Source organism: Arachis hypogaea, chromosome 18, assembly GCF_003086295.3.
Source record: "Arachis hypogaea cultivar Tifrunner chromosome 18, arahy.Tifrunner.gnm2.J5K5, whole genome shotgun sequence".
Taxonomy (NCBI): Eukaryota; Viridiplantae; Streptophyta; class Magnoliopsida; order Fabales; family Fabaceae; genus Arachis; species Arachis hypogaea.
The window spans coordinates 106020273-106034905 of record NC_092053.1 but is presented as its reverse complement, the minus strand read 5'-3'; the positions used below and the strand labels follow the sequence as shown (position 1 = coordinate 106034905).

Genomic DNA, 14633 nt, shown 5'->3' with positions numbered 1-14633 from the left:
TTATACTTGGATTCTAAGTATGTGTTGATATGTGCAAGATTTGATCTTTTAGATGTGGGTTAGTCTTTATTGGACAAGGAACAGAGAGTTTTCAGTGGCAATGGGGTTGCTTTGCTTATTTGCTTACTTTTTTGAAAAACAAAAAGGTTCATATGGGTTTTGTTGCATATATGGTTTTCTGGTGAAGTAGGATCTCAGCAGGTCATGTCGTGCAATTTCATCATTATTTTAAGGTGGGAGAAATTGGGGGAGGATACCAGAGCACAATTTTTGTAGTTGCACTTGGATCAACTCACAAACTGCATAGTAATTGGGAGATTGATTTTGTGGGGTAGGGACTAGGGCTTTAACGCCTAGGATTCAAGATAGAATATGGATGTCATGGATATATGCTTTAGGTCTGTGGACTATGATAATGAATGTTGCGTAGTAGAATGCTAGACTCAGAGTCCTCTGTATAATTTAAATTCTATCAACAGTTCAACGTGGCTGAGCAAATGCAATAAAATAAAAGATTAGGAGTGGATGTATTTGGCAAAAAGTTTATGCTATCATTGATTAGGATATGAATGAAGCTGACTTTAAGGTGACTAATATGGACCCATACAAAAAATGGTTCAAAAGAAATATAGTCTAATTTAATTGTGTTGTTTGGATATCGTATACTCTCTGTATCATAATTGATAAGTGTTGTTTGGATTGATACCCTTTCATGTTTGTTTTAAGATTAGCCATGAACATTTATGCTAAGGGAGGGAGATAGATAATGTACTTTAAATAGGTGGAGCTTCTAAGGTGTAATTTGGAAACTTGGTTGTGTCTATCTCTTGTTTAACTTGAAATGATCATGTAAAAATGTTGTATCGTAATCCCTCTTGTTCACAATATTGTTGTTGGTGGTGGTAGTGGTTTTTATTGGTGGAAATCATAACTTGCATTGATAATAATAATAGTCTTCCTCTTTTCTGACTTGTGCCCATGTTTGTTGTTTCTGTTCCAAATTGCCAAGTCAGTGAGTCGCTTCTTATTTTTTACCACTGGGGGAAATATTTATGTGGAAGTGTGTTTATTTTGTTGGATAAATGAATTGTCATAATGACATTGTTCTTGCTTAGCAAAAATACACGGTATCTCACATTTAAGTAGAAATAGGATGACTGAATTATTGCATTGTTTTTAATTACTAAACTCATGATAAATAGAACAAAATTATGACAGAGTAGGATTGAAATTTTTGGATGAGAAAGTGATGGTAGGTTAGTTGGCTTAATGTGCTTGAATGTTCTGATGAAATAGGATGATCAAAATCAAAATGGTTACTTTTGAGTGCTGTAAAGTGTAAATAGCTCATTTGACAAAGGCGTTTTTTTCTTTAATTTTTTCTAGATTTCCAAAATATACAGATACAATGCAGAAACTAAGTAACTTTTTATTTTATTTTCCTCCAAACGTTTTGATTAGAATTAAGAATAATTGTCTTATTTAGTTTACTAAACATATTCTAATTTAGTTGACTAAACATATTCTAATTTAATTTCATAATCCTTGGGTCGTGTTTTTTTTGCGAGATATATGAACATGGATTAGTTTATGAATCATGCTGAAGTTTTATTGGCTGTTGTTTCTTTGGATTAGTTTGTGTTAATTTTAGCATGTTTGGCACCAAATTTTGGGTTATGTACACCTTGCTTTATATCCAGAGCAAGATGACTAAAAACAGTAATATTGAAGCAGCAGGGATGTCCGCTAGCACTCAACCATCTTCTCCATCATCAGGTGTTCGTAAGAATCGGTCAGCTATCTGGGATCATTTTGATATAGAGAATGCTACCGAGAAGAAGGCTAAATGCAAATATTGTGGTAGCTTAATACAATATGGGAATTGAATCAGCTCAATGGGTGGTCATTTGAGAAGATGCAAGCAAAATCCTAATAATGATTAGAACAAAAGAAGAAAAACAACGACCACACCGACTATAGATGAGCGTGGTGTTTTAAATTCATCTAGTGCTTCCAAATTTGACCAAGAGGAGGCTCGAAGGGCACTTGTGGAAATGTTTATTGGGGAAGAGCTACCATTTCGCTCCGTTGAAAGCCAGAAATTCCGAAGATTTGTGCATGCCCTACAAGCAAGATTCAAAGTTCCTTCACGGACTACATTAGCACGTGACATTGGAGCTCTTTATGCTGAAGAGAAGATGAAGTTACAAGATTTTCTCTCGGCAAATTATGGTAGAGTATGTCTAACCACTGACACTTGGACTTCAATTCAAAATTTTACTTATATGAGTTTGACAGCACATTTTGTTGATTTGGATTGGAAATTACATAAAAAGATACTTAATTTTTGTCAAGTGACAAGTCATTCAGGAGAGGTTATAGGAGCAACAATTGAATCTTGTTTAAATAATGAGAATTTGAATCGGGTATTTAGTGTGACAGTTGATAATGCCTCGTCTAATAATGTTGCAATTAAATATCTGAAGCAGCGATTGAATTCTTGGAATAGCATTATTTTGAATGGTGAATTTATTCATATGAGGTGTTGTGCACATATTATAAACTTAATTGTAAAAGAAGGGTTGAAAGAGATTGATGAATCAGTCTTGAGGATTTGCAGTGCAGTAAAATATGTTAGATCTTCTCCATTTAGAGCTAGTAGGTTTCAAAAGTGTGTTGAACTAGAAAAAATTCAATATAAAGGCTTGCCTTGCATGGATGTTGAGACTAGGTGGAACTCTACCTATCAAATGTTAGAGGTAGCTTTGAAGCATCGCAAAGCATTTGAGTTGCTTGCTTTGAAAGATAATACCTATATAGGAGAGATGAACGGAGGAAAAGGGAGAGGTATTCCTTTTGATTCAAACTGGGAGTATGCTGAGTCCATTGTACCATTTTTGCGAGTGTTTAATGATGTCACTATACGTGTTTCTAGTACTTTATATGTTACCAGTGATATGTATATGAAGGAAGTATTTTCAATTGGACGATTTATTTGTCATTCTTGTGATTCTATTGATTTTAGTAGTATGTCAATGGCAGAAAGGATGAGGGTTAAGTATGAGAAGTATTGGGGCAATCCTAATTCGGTGAATATGTTGTTATTGATTGCTATTGTACTTAATCCAATGCAAAAGATTGAGTATGTCAATTATTTCTTGGATTACTTATTTGGAGAAGAAAAAGAAGGTGAATTGAAGTCAAAGTTGTCCAAGTACATAAAGTTACTTTATCAGCAATACCAAAGTTCTGAGGAAGCAAGTGAAGCTGATACGCAAGATGTTCAAGCCAACAACATTAATACCGATCTTTATGGCATGGGCTTTTTTCTGCAAGCAACCGGTCGTAGAATAAATACAAGATCTGAACTTGATAGATATTTACAAGAAGAATGCGAGTCATACTCCCATAAGTTCGATATACTAAACTAGTGGAAGGTCAACTCAACCCGATTTCCAATTCTTGGAAATATGGCTCGTGAGGTATTGGCTATACCTGTTTCTACGGTAGCTTCGGAGTCTACATTTAGTACTGGAGGAAGAGTCCTCGATCCATACCGCAGTTTCTTAACACCTAGAATGGTAGAAGCCTTAGTCTGCACAGGAGATTGGCTTAAGGAAGATCTTTTCTCTGATTTAGATGATGATGGTGAAGTTCTTCAACAAGTTGATCAAGGTATAGAATTTGTTTCATATTTCTTCTCATTTTATTTTATTTTTATTTTTGTCATCTTTCTATTTTAGAATTTAGGTATTAGTTACCAATTAAAAGTTGTTGAATATAGACTTGATAATTAATTTGATTCCGTTGGCAGATATATTTTCCTCTAATGATGGTGCTTGTTCTATGGTGGCATCAATTGATAATCTTAATGATGACTAGGTATGCTTAATATTCTCATTTGGTTTAATACTTTCATTCAAAGATTTGTTTTAAAATGACAAAAGTATATTTTGTTATTTGCAAATATATTTTCCTCAAAGGTTGTGGTTGTTTGATGATTTTGTTGGTAACTTGGCATCTTTTGATACTTTGTGGTTGTTGTTTTAGAGAGATTTTTTGGTGGTATTCTTTTGATGTTTTGAGAATGATTAAATGTTATATAGATTAGCTATTGTCATTAGATTTATAAAGAACCAAATTCTAGTTGTAATGAACCTATACACTTTAAAATGACTTTAGTATTAATTTTACTTTTAAAAAAATTATGGTTTGAAAATTGAATTTCTAAAAACCGGTTTTAAAAGTGGATTTTTTGTTAAAATATCTGGTTTGAAAATTGAATTTTTAAAAACTAGTTTTAAAATTAGATTTTTGGTTGAAGAAACTGGTTTTAAAACTGGATTTTCAAAAATTTGTTTTAAAACTGAATTTTTGGATAAAAAATCTGGTTTTAAAATTGGATTTTATAAAAAAAAAAACCGGATTTTAGATTTGGATTTTAAAAAAATCGGACTTAAAACCGGTTTGTACGTAAAACCGGATTTAAAACCGGTTTAGAACCGATTTCTCTCTTCAATCCAATTCTGGTTTAGTTTCATGAACCATAAAAATGGTTCTGAAGTGGATCCAGTTTGGATTTATAAAAATCCAAACCATGCCCACCCCTATTGTTGAGTGTGCATATTGGCTTTCCATATAACCCACAATCCCTCACCTCTATTTATAGAAAATCCTAAAATATTTTCCTCTTCTCCCTCCAAAAGACGACTCTGGGACGGTGCATGTGATGGTATTCCTAAGTGGATCTCTGACTCTGCTGCTGACAAGACGCGAGGAAAGGGGACTGACGGCGTCAATGACGGACTTGTTGACGGCGTCGATAGAAGTTGAAGGTGGAAGCTGCAGAGATAAACAATGGGGTTAGGGTATTAAAAAATTTGGTGAATTTGAATTGTTGTGCTTGTTTTTTTCGATGTTGCAAACATGGAAGTTGCCAAAAAATTTTTACATTTAGAGAAGCTGCATTTTGTATTTGTTCATTTTGTCTTTAGTTAATGCAAAGAGTTTTGCACAAGAATGGGGTGAACTGAAGGGATGTCATGAATTTTTTTTTACATTATTCTCCATTGTTGAATCATTGAACTGAGCTGAACTTTGCATGACTGAATGGAACTTTGAATAATTGTGCTGTTTTGACTAAAATAGTTAAGATAATTAGGTTTTTTTACATATCTTATTTTTTTTGTTATAATTAATCTTAATGTAGATAGATGAGATGGTAGTTCTTGTGTTTAATTATGAAGATTCTTTTAAGAGGAACTCAGAGGGGTACTAAATTATGATGATAGAAATGTGTGTAGATATCCACCCATGAATTTATATTTCATTAACTTCTTTGATTTGGAGACTTTATTTAAGGAGTTGGGATATAGAGAGTATAAAAGCATGTATTGACTTGACATGACTGCACCTGATATGAAAACTAGGTTGCATCTTCTCAAGGGTGATGTTGAGATAAATCAAATGAGGGATAACATCAGCAAAAATAAAGAGACTCATGAATTTTACTTATACTTTGAACATCCAGTCAATGTTCCTGAGGTTGTTGATGATGTTCCGAGGGATGAAGTTGTGCTGAGTGATTTATCATCCTCATTCTCAGATAATGGATACGAGAGTACAAAAAATGAGGTTTACAAGCCTCCTCCTCCTGGGTTTAAAGATTCTAACAACAGTGAAGATATTGAATTAGAGAGAAAGAAACTTAATAAGAGGAAGAAGATGGCTTCACTTAAGAAGAAGACTGATCAAGGCCCAAAAGAAGTTCACAAATCTAGCCCAATTAGTGATGATAGGGTTGGGCCGAATGGTTCAAAGAGAAGGGGTTCTAAGAAGTACACTGGAGTGAAAAAAAGTATATCCTTAAGGATGGGCTGCATAATGACAATAATAATGGGTTTGTAGGTGGTGGCAATAAGGGAATTAGTAGTGGGTTTGGGGAGAAATGTGTTAAGAATCTGAATATTGATCAAGGTGGTGAGGAATTAGACTCTGATTATGAGAAACCTTATGAATATGAAAGTGAGGCATTTAATATCCCAATTTCATCTGAAGATGATGGTAGGACTGCGTATGATGCATTTAATGAGGAGATCGAGTATGGTGAAGTTGAATTCAAAGTTGGTCAGATATGTGTTACCATGGAGGCTTTCAAAAATGCTTTGAAGGACTACTTCGTATATGAGAGTAAAGATGTCATGTACTTAAAGAATGATAAGCGAAAGGGCAACATGTGCGGATCCAAATTGTCCTTGGTTAATCTTGACACCATGGAATAGCCATGATGGTTGTTTTCAAGTAAAAACTCTCTTTAATGAGCATAACTGTGGGAGGGACGTTGGTAGTAACCTTGCTGATAGGTCATGGGTTACTTTAAAGTTAGTTAAAAGGTTGATTACCCAACCAGATTTAAAATCTAAGCAGGCCATCGAGTACATGATTGAAGACTATAATGTTGAGTTGAGTGAAAAAGAGATTAGTAGGACTCTAAAGGCAGCATGGGAGAAAGTAATTGGCAATGAACAAGTACAGTATGGAAGAATTCGTGATTATCTCATGGAGTTACATAGCAGTAACCCAGGGTCAACTGCTTTGATGGAAGTAACTCCTCAGACTGAGTCTCACCCATTGTTTGATAAGCATTATATCAGCTTAGATGCGTGCAAAAAAGGATTCAAAGACGGGTGCAAGCCTCTAATCGGATTGGATGGTTGCTTTCTTAAGGGCTATTATGGTGGACAGCTCCTTAGTGTAGTTGGACAAGATGGCAATAACCATTTTTATGTTATTGCATATGTTGTGGTACCAAATGAATGTAAGGAGACATGAAGGTGGTTTTTGACACTGCTTCAAGAATATTTGGGGGACTGCACTGAAGGTGGTTGGAACTTCATTTCATATCAACAAAAGGTGAGTTCAGTAAATTAATTTATGTTTATATTTGTATAACTATTTTACAATTTATTAAAATTATATTGTTTAATTCCCTTGTATTGTTGTGTTAAAAAAGGGGTTGGCTTTGGCATTGAAAGTGGTTATGCCTTTGTCTCATCACAAAAATTGTGTGTTACACATATGAAAAATTTTTATTAAGTATTTTAAAGACCAGCAGACCAAGCAGTTAGTATGGGAATGTGCAAGATGCACTACTCAAATTGAATTTAAGGCATCCATGGAGAACTTAAAGAAAGCCAGTGTTGAAGTATGGGAGTATATGAGAAGGTTTAATCCTGGTGTTTGGTCGAAAGCGTTCTTCAGTCAGTCAATAGCAAGGAGCCTAACCATGGATGGCTAACCATAGATGCAGTGAGAGCCACCTATTCATACTGCATAAAGCCAATCAATAGCAAAGAATATTGGATCCCTACTGACTCTCCAAAACCACTTCCTCCTCAAATAAAGAAACCTACTAATAGACCAAAGATGAAGAAAATGGCAGATCCGGTTGAAGGTGAAATGCACACCAACAAGGCTAGGAAAACATTCCTTGTGACATGTAAAAAATGTGGCCAAAAAGGACATTACTACAAGACTTGTACCAATGCACCACAAGATCCAAATTGGCAACCTATGACGAAGAAGGAGAGGAGAGCAAAGAGCAAACAGATTGTGGTGTCAACCCAACCAAAAACTGACCAGGTTTCACTGCTAACTTATTATAGGGTTTGATAAGTATTAAACAAAATGTTTAGGGGTTTACTGCTAACTTATATGTCTATTTTAGAAATTGCTAACAATAGATTTGTCTATATTCAAACTTATTAACATTGCTAACTTAATATGTAATCAAGTTGTGATTATTAGCAGGCACCCCAAGACAGATAACAGTTCAAATGCTCCTCATGGTGAAATTCTGGTAAATGCTATGGTGAGTATAGCACATTTATGACATGGATCCTATATGATGGTGATGCTAGCCTTGCTAACATGTAAATTTGTGTCGATTGATACAGTCTAAGGCTAAGAAGAACAAGAAAAAACTCCTTAAAACCACATCGAAAGAAGGGCAAGTTGGCACACACCAAAGTGAGGAAATACCTCTTTCACAATCTGCACCTAATATGGAGGAGGTATACTATTCATCCCTAAATACATTTACATGTTAACCCAAACTCGCAAATACATTCACTATAATTTTTGATGATGTTCAATTTTTTTACTTTTTGGACCAGCCTGTGAAAGATAACACGTAGATGAATCCAATGTCATCTGTGCGAGAAAAACAATAGATTATTAGATCCACATGCATGTCCACACCAACATAGGGACCACCGTTCACATCCATGGCTCCAACACTTCCAACCCAAGGGTTTAGGTCCCCTCATCCCGAGAATACCTTTGCCAACAATACTGTATCCGCAGAGACAATTGCTATATCAAGTTCTAGGACTGCCTCAAGGATCTTGAAGTTCATCCCCACTCCAAGAATGAGGCCACCTAAGGAGTATTGAAATGATGACTTTGAAATAGTTGTTTGTGTTTTGTTGACTTAGTTAGGAACCTTATGAATTTGTTTTGTTTTTAATTTATTTGGATATGCATATTTTGGAAGTTATTATTATGGCTATTTAGAGCCTTGAAGAAACTTGACTTCATCTTCAGTATTTTGTTGGGATCATTTTCCATGCCTGCTATTGTTAGAATTGTTCTCTTTAGCAAAATTGTGACCTTTTAGAGCTATCAATATCAACTTTGTGTCATTATATTAGGTTACAATAGCTGGAAGGATACATCATTCCTTATAAATATGTGCCAATAACTTATTACCTTATATATATATATATATATATATATATATATATATATATATATATTTCTCTATCGAATTTCTCTTGTTGCTTTATATTACCATTTTATAGTTAAGTCATTGTCTATACTAATTATATCAAGTCTAGCAACTGCATATTTAAATAATTAAACACAGCCATGTATGAAACAATAAATTTTGATCTTCATTGATGCACAAATTATATTTTTCAATTTCATATTGGTACAACCCTTACAACCATGATCACTGGTGCACGAATTTCCATACTTTGTACAACTGAACCAACAAGTGTACTGGGTCATCCAAGTAATACCTGAGTGAGTCAGGGTTGATCCCACGAGGATTGTGATTTTAAGCAAGCTATGGTTATCTTGTAGATCTTAGTCAAGCGAATAGAAAGATTGTTTAATTGTTTAAACGCATAAAAAGAAAATAAATAAAACGTTAATCAATTGATGGTGAAAGAAATGATAAGAAGATGGTTAAGGCTTAGAGATGCTTTGTTCTTCTGGATAAATCCGGTCTTTCTGTCTTCTTCAACTGTGAATGATTTCTTCTATGGCAAGTTGTATGTGATTAACGCTCTTCTTAAGAGATCGTCAATGCTCCTCTAGATCTGAACCTCAGGGTTAATATAGATCCAGTCTGATTGAGGGTGAAGCTCCTGCAGTTCATTCTTCTTAGTGATCCTACTCAAAACACCACAGTCAAGGTCGAATCTTCCGGATCAGAGAATGCTGTGCCTTTGGTTCTAGCCTGTACCACAAAGACTCTAATCTCCCCGTACCTTGGTTGAACTGGTGTCTCGAGAAGTCCCCAATGAAGTCATGAATTAGTCATCTAAGAGATGTATAATCAAGTTAGTGGTTCATCAATTGTCCGATGAAAGACTCACTCTGAACTCATGTAGAATGGGATAACCTTGTGCTGGTTCAACGCATTCATAATGATGAAGAACGAATATACATCTTAGAATAGAGAATCAAACACGAATGTAAATAGAACAGTAGTACTTTATTAATCCATAAAACTCAGCAGAGCTCCTTCCCTCAACCTAGGAGGTTTAGAAACTCATGCTGATAGAAAATACAATGTGTAATTCAAAATATGATAGGTCCTCCTCTGAGATTATGGGAGTTCTCAAAATAAATACTAGACTAATGACTAAGAATTACATAAGAAAGGTAAAATAGTCTTTTAGTGCGAAAATCCACTTCTGGGGCCCTCTTGATGAGTGTTTGGATTGAGCTTAATTGAGATCCACGTGCTAGGAGGCCTCTAAGGCGTTGAATGCTGGCTAGGGGATCCTTTATGGGTGTTGGACGCTAGTTTCTTCTCCTTTGGGTGCTGGATGTCAGAATGGGGCAGAAGGCTGTGTTGGACGCCAGTTTTGGGCCTTCAATTCTGAAGAAAAGTATGGACTATTGATGAGCGGATAATTTATACGCTTTTTGGCATTGTTTTTAGTATGTTTTTAGTAGAATCTAGTTACTTTTAGGGATGTTTTTATTAGTTTTTATGCTAAATTCATATTTCTGGACTTTACTATGAGTTTGTGTGTTTTTCTGTGATTTCAGGTATTTTCTGGCTGAAATTGAGGGACTTGAGCAAATATCAGATTCAGAAGTTGAAGAAGGACTGCTGATGCTGTTGGATTCTGACCTCCCTACACTCAAAGTAATGTTTCTAGAGCTACAGAACTCAAAATGGCGCGCTTCTAATTGCGTTGGAAAGTAGACATCCAGGGCTTTTCAGCAATATATAATAGTCTATACTTTGCCCAAGATTAGATGACGCAAACTGGCGTTCAACGCTAGCTCTCTGCCCAATTCTGGCGTTCTGCGCCAGAAACAAGTTGCAAAGTGGAGTTCAACGCCCAAACTGGCACAAAAGCTAACGTTCAACTCCAGAAAGAGCCTCTGCACGTGTAACATTCAAGCTCAGCCCATACACACACCAAGTGGGCCCCGGAAGTGGATTTATGCATCAATTACTTACTTCTGTAAACCCTAGTAGCTAGTTTATTATAAATAGGACTTTTTACTATTGTATTAGACATCTTTTGATCATTTTTAGATCTCTAGACCTCCATGGGAGGCTGGCCACTCGGCCATGCTTACCCTCTATTCACTTATGTATTTTTCAACGGTAGAGTTTCTGCACTCCATAGATTAAGGTGTGGAGCTCTGCTGTTCCTCAAAGATTAATGCAAAGTACTACTGTTTTTCTATTCAATTCAACTTATTCCGCTTCTAAGATATTCATTCGCACTTCAACCTAAATGTGATGAACGTGACAATCATCATCATTCCTTATGAACGCGTGCCTGACAACCACTTCCATTCTACCTTCGATTGAATGAGTATCTCTTGGATTTCTTAATCAGAATCTTCGTGGTGTAAGCTAGATTGATGGCGGCATTCATGAGAATCCAGAAAGTCAAAACCTTGTCTGTGGTATTCCGAGTAGGATTCTGGGATTGAATGACTGTGACAAGCTTCAAACTCGCGAGTGCTGGGCGTAGTGACAGACGCAAAAGGAGGGTGAATCCTATTCCAGCATGATCGAGAACCTCAGATGATTAGCCGTGCTGTGACAGAGCATTTGGACCATTTTCATAAGAGGATGGGATGTAGCCACGGACAACGGTGATGCCCTTACATAAAGCCAGCCATAGAAAGGAGTAAGACTGATTGGATGAAGACAGCAGGAAAGCAGAGGTTTAGAGGAACGAAAGCATCTCCATGCATTTATCTGAAATTCTCACCAAGGATTTACATAAGTGTTTCTATCCTTATTTTATGTTTACTTATTATTTATTTTCGAAAACTCCATAACTATTTTATATCCGCCTGACTGAGATTTACAAGATGACCATAGCTTGCTTCATACCAACAATCTCCGTGGGATCGACCCTTACTCGCGTAAGGTTTATTACTTGGACGACCCAGTGCACTTGCTGGTTAGTTGTGCAAAGTTGTGATAAAAAGTTGAGATTACAATTGAGCGTACCATGTTGATGGCGCCATTGATGATCACAATTTCGTGCACCAAGTTTTTGGCGCCGTTGCCGGGGATTGTTTGAGTTTGGACAACTGACGGTTCATCTTGTTGCTCAGATTAGGTAATTTTCTTTTTGTTTTCTTTTCAAAAATTTTTCCTATGTTTTCGAAAAAAATTTTAAAAATAATAAAAATGTTTTCAAAAATTTATTTTTCTTCAGAATTTTTAAGAATGAATTCTAGTGTTTCATGAAGCATGTTGAAGCCTGGCTGGCTGTAAAGCCATGTCTAATTCTTCTGGATAGGGCATGTTAGGCGTGTCATGTCTGAGTTACATACTAAAGCTTGGCTGGCTATTAAGCCATGCCTGACCCTTTGATTGGAGCTTTAGACTAAAGAGCATAAGATTCCTGGAATTCATATTAAAAATTTTGGAATCCTTATTTTTTCTTTTTCAAAATATTTTCAAAAAAAATTAAAAATATACAAAAAAATAGAAAATCATAAAAATAAAAAAAAATATTTTTTTGTGTTTCTTGTTTGAGTCATGTGTCATGTTATAAGTTTGGTGTCAATTGCATATGCATCTTGCATTTTTCGAAAAATTCATGCATTCATAGTGTTCTTCATGATCTTCAAGTTGTTCTTGGTAAGTCTTCTTGTTTGATCTTGATGTTTTCATGTTTTGTCTTTTCTTGTTTTTCATATGCATTCTTGCATTCATAGAGTCTAAACATGAAAGATTTCTAAGTTTGGTGTCTTGCATGTTTTCTTTGCATATAAAAATTTTCAAAAATATATTCTTGATGTTCATCATGATCTTCAAAGTATTCTTGGTGTTCATCTTGACATTCATAGCATTCTTGCATGCATTCATTGTTTTGATCTAAAAATTTCATGCATTGCATCATTTTCATGTTCTTCTCTCTCCTCATTAAAAATTCAAAAAAAAAATCAAAAAAATATCTTTCCCTTTTTTCTCTCTTAAAATTTCGAAAATTAGATTTGACTTTTTCAAAAATTTTTAAAATCCAGTTGTTTTTATGAGTCAAATCAAATTTTCAATTTAAAAATCTTATCTTTTTCAAAATCTTTTTCATTTGTCTTAGTTATTTTTGAAAATTTCAAAAATATTTTTCAAAAATCTTTTTCTTCATTTTATATCATAATTTTCGAAAATAACATCATCAATTAATGTTTTGATTCAAAAATTTCAAGTTTGTTACTTACTTGTTAAGAAAGATTCAAACTTTGAGTTCTAAAATCATATCTTGTGATTTCTTGTGAATCAAGTCATTAATTGTGATTTTAAAAATCAAATATTTTTCAAAACTAATTTCAATCATATCTTTTCAAAAATATCTTCTTATCTTATCTTTTTCAAAATTTGATTTTAAAATATCTTTTCTAAGTTCTTATCTTCTTATCTCTTCAAAATTGATTTTCAAATTTGTTTCAACTAACTAACTAACTTTTTGTTTGTTTCTCATCTTTTTCAAAACTACCTAACTAACTCTCTCTCTCTCTAATTTTCGAAAATCCCTTTCCTCTTTTTCAAAATTTCTTTTTAATTAACTAATTATTTTAATTTTTTATTTCAATTTTCGAAAATTACTAACCTTTTTCAAAAACTATTTTCGAAAATCACTAACCCTTTTTCAAAAAAATAATTATCGAAAATCCTTCTCCCTCATCTCCTTCTAATTATTTATTCATCTACTAACACTTCTCTTCATCTCACATCACTGCTCTTATCCTTACCCTTGTGTTTGGATTCTTCATTATTCTTCACCCCTATTCCTTTTCTTCTTCTGCTAACAATAAGGAACCTCTTTACTGTGACATAGAGAATTCCTCTTCTTTTCTTGTTCTCTTCTCTTTCTTATGAGCAGGAACAAGGAAAAAGGCATTCTTGTTGAAGCTGATCCAGAACCTGAAAGGACTCTGAAGAGGAAACTAAGAGAAGCTAAATTACAACAATCCAGAGACAACCTTATTGAAAATTTCGAACAAGTAAAGGAGATGGCAGCCGAAAATAATAATAATGCAAGGAGGATGCTTGGTGACTTTACTGCACCTAATTCCAATTTACATGGAAGAAGCATCTCCATTCCTGCCATTGGAGCAAACAACTTTGAGCTGAAACCTCAGCTAGTTTCTCTGAGGCAGCAGAACTGTAAGTTTCATGGACTTCCATCTGAAGATCCTTTTCAGTTTTTAACTGAATTCTTGCAGATCTGTGATACTGTTAAGACTAATGGAGTAGATCCTGAAGTCTACAGGCTCATGCTTTTCCCTTTTGCTGTAAGAGACAGAGCTAGAGTATGGTTGGACTCTCAACCAAAGGATAGCCTGAACTCTTGGGATAAGCTGGTCAAGGCTTTCTTAGCCAAGTTCTTTCCTCCTCAAAAGCTAAGTAAGCTTAGAGTGGATGTTCAGACCTTCAGACAGAAAGAAGGTGAATCCCTCTATGAAGCTTGGGAGAGATACAAAGGACTGACCAAAAAGTGTCCTTCTGACATGCTTTCAGAATGGACCATCCTGGATATATTCTATGATGGTTTATTTGAGCTATCAAAGATGTCATTGGATACTTCTGCAGGTGGATCCATTCACCTAAAGAAAACGTCTGCAGAAGCTCAAGAACTCATTGACATGGTTGCTAATAACCAGTTCATGTACACTTCTGAGAGGAATCCTGTGAATAATGGGATGCACGCCTATGAAGAAGGGAGTTCTTGAAATTGATACTCTGAATGCCATATTGACTCAGAACAAAATATTGACTCAGCAAGTCAATATAATTTCTCAGAGTCTGAATGGAATGCAAGCTGCATCCAACAGTACTCAAGAGGCATCTT

The 14633-nt window shown here is 35.0% G+C and overlaps 1 non-coding gene across 1 annotated transcript; it reads right to left on the bottom strand.

The window, feature by feature from the left end:
- Positions 1-14190: 14190 nt before the first annotated feature.
- LOC112774782 (small nucleolar RNA R71) lies at positions 14191-14298 on the bottom strand. Its single transcript, XR_003189243.1, has one exon. It is a non-coding gene; the product is annotated as a small nucleolar RNA R71 (small nucleolar RNA).
- Positions 14299-14633: the final 335 nt, after the last annotated feature.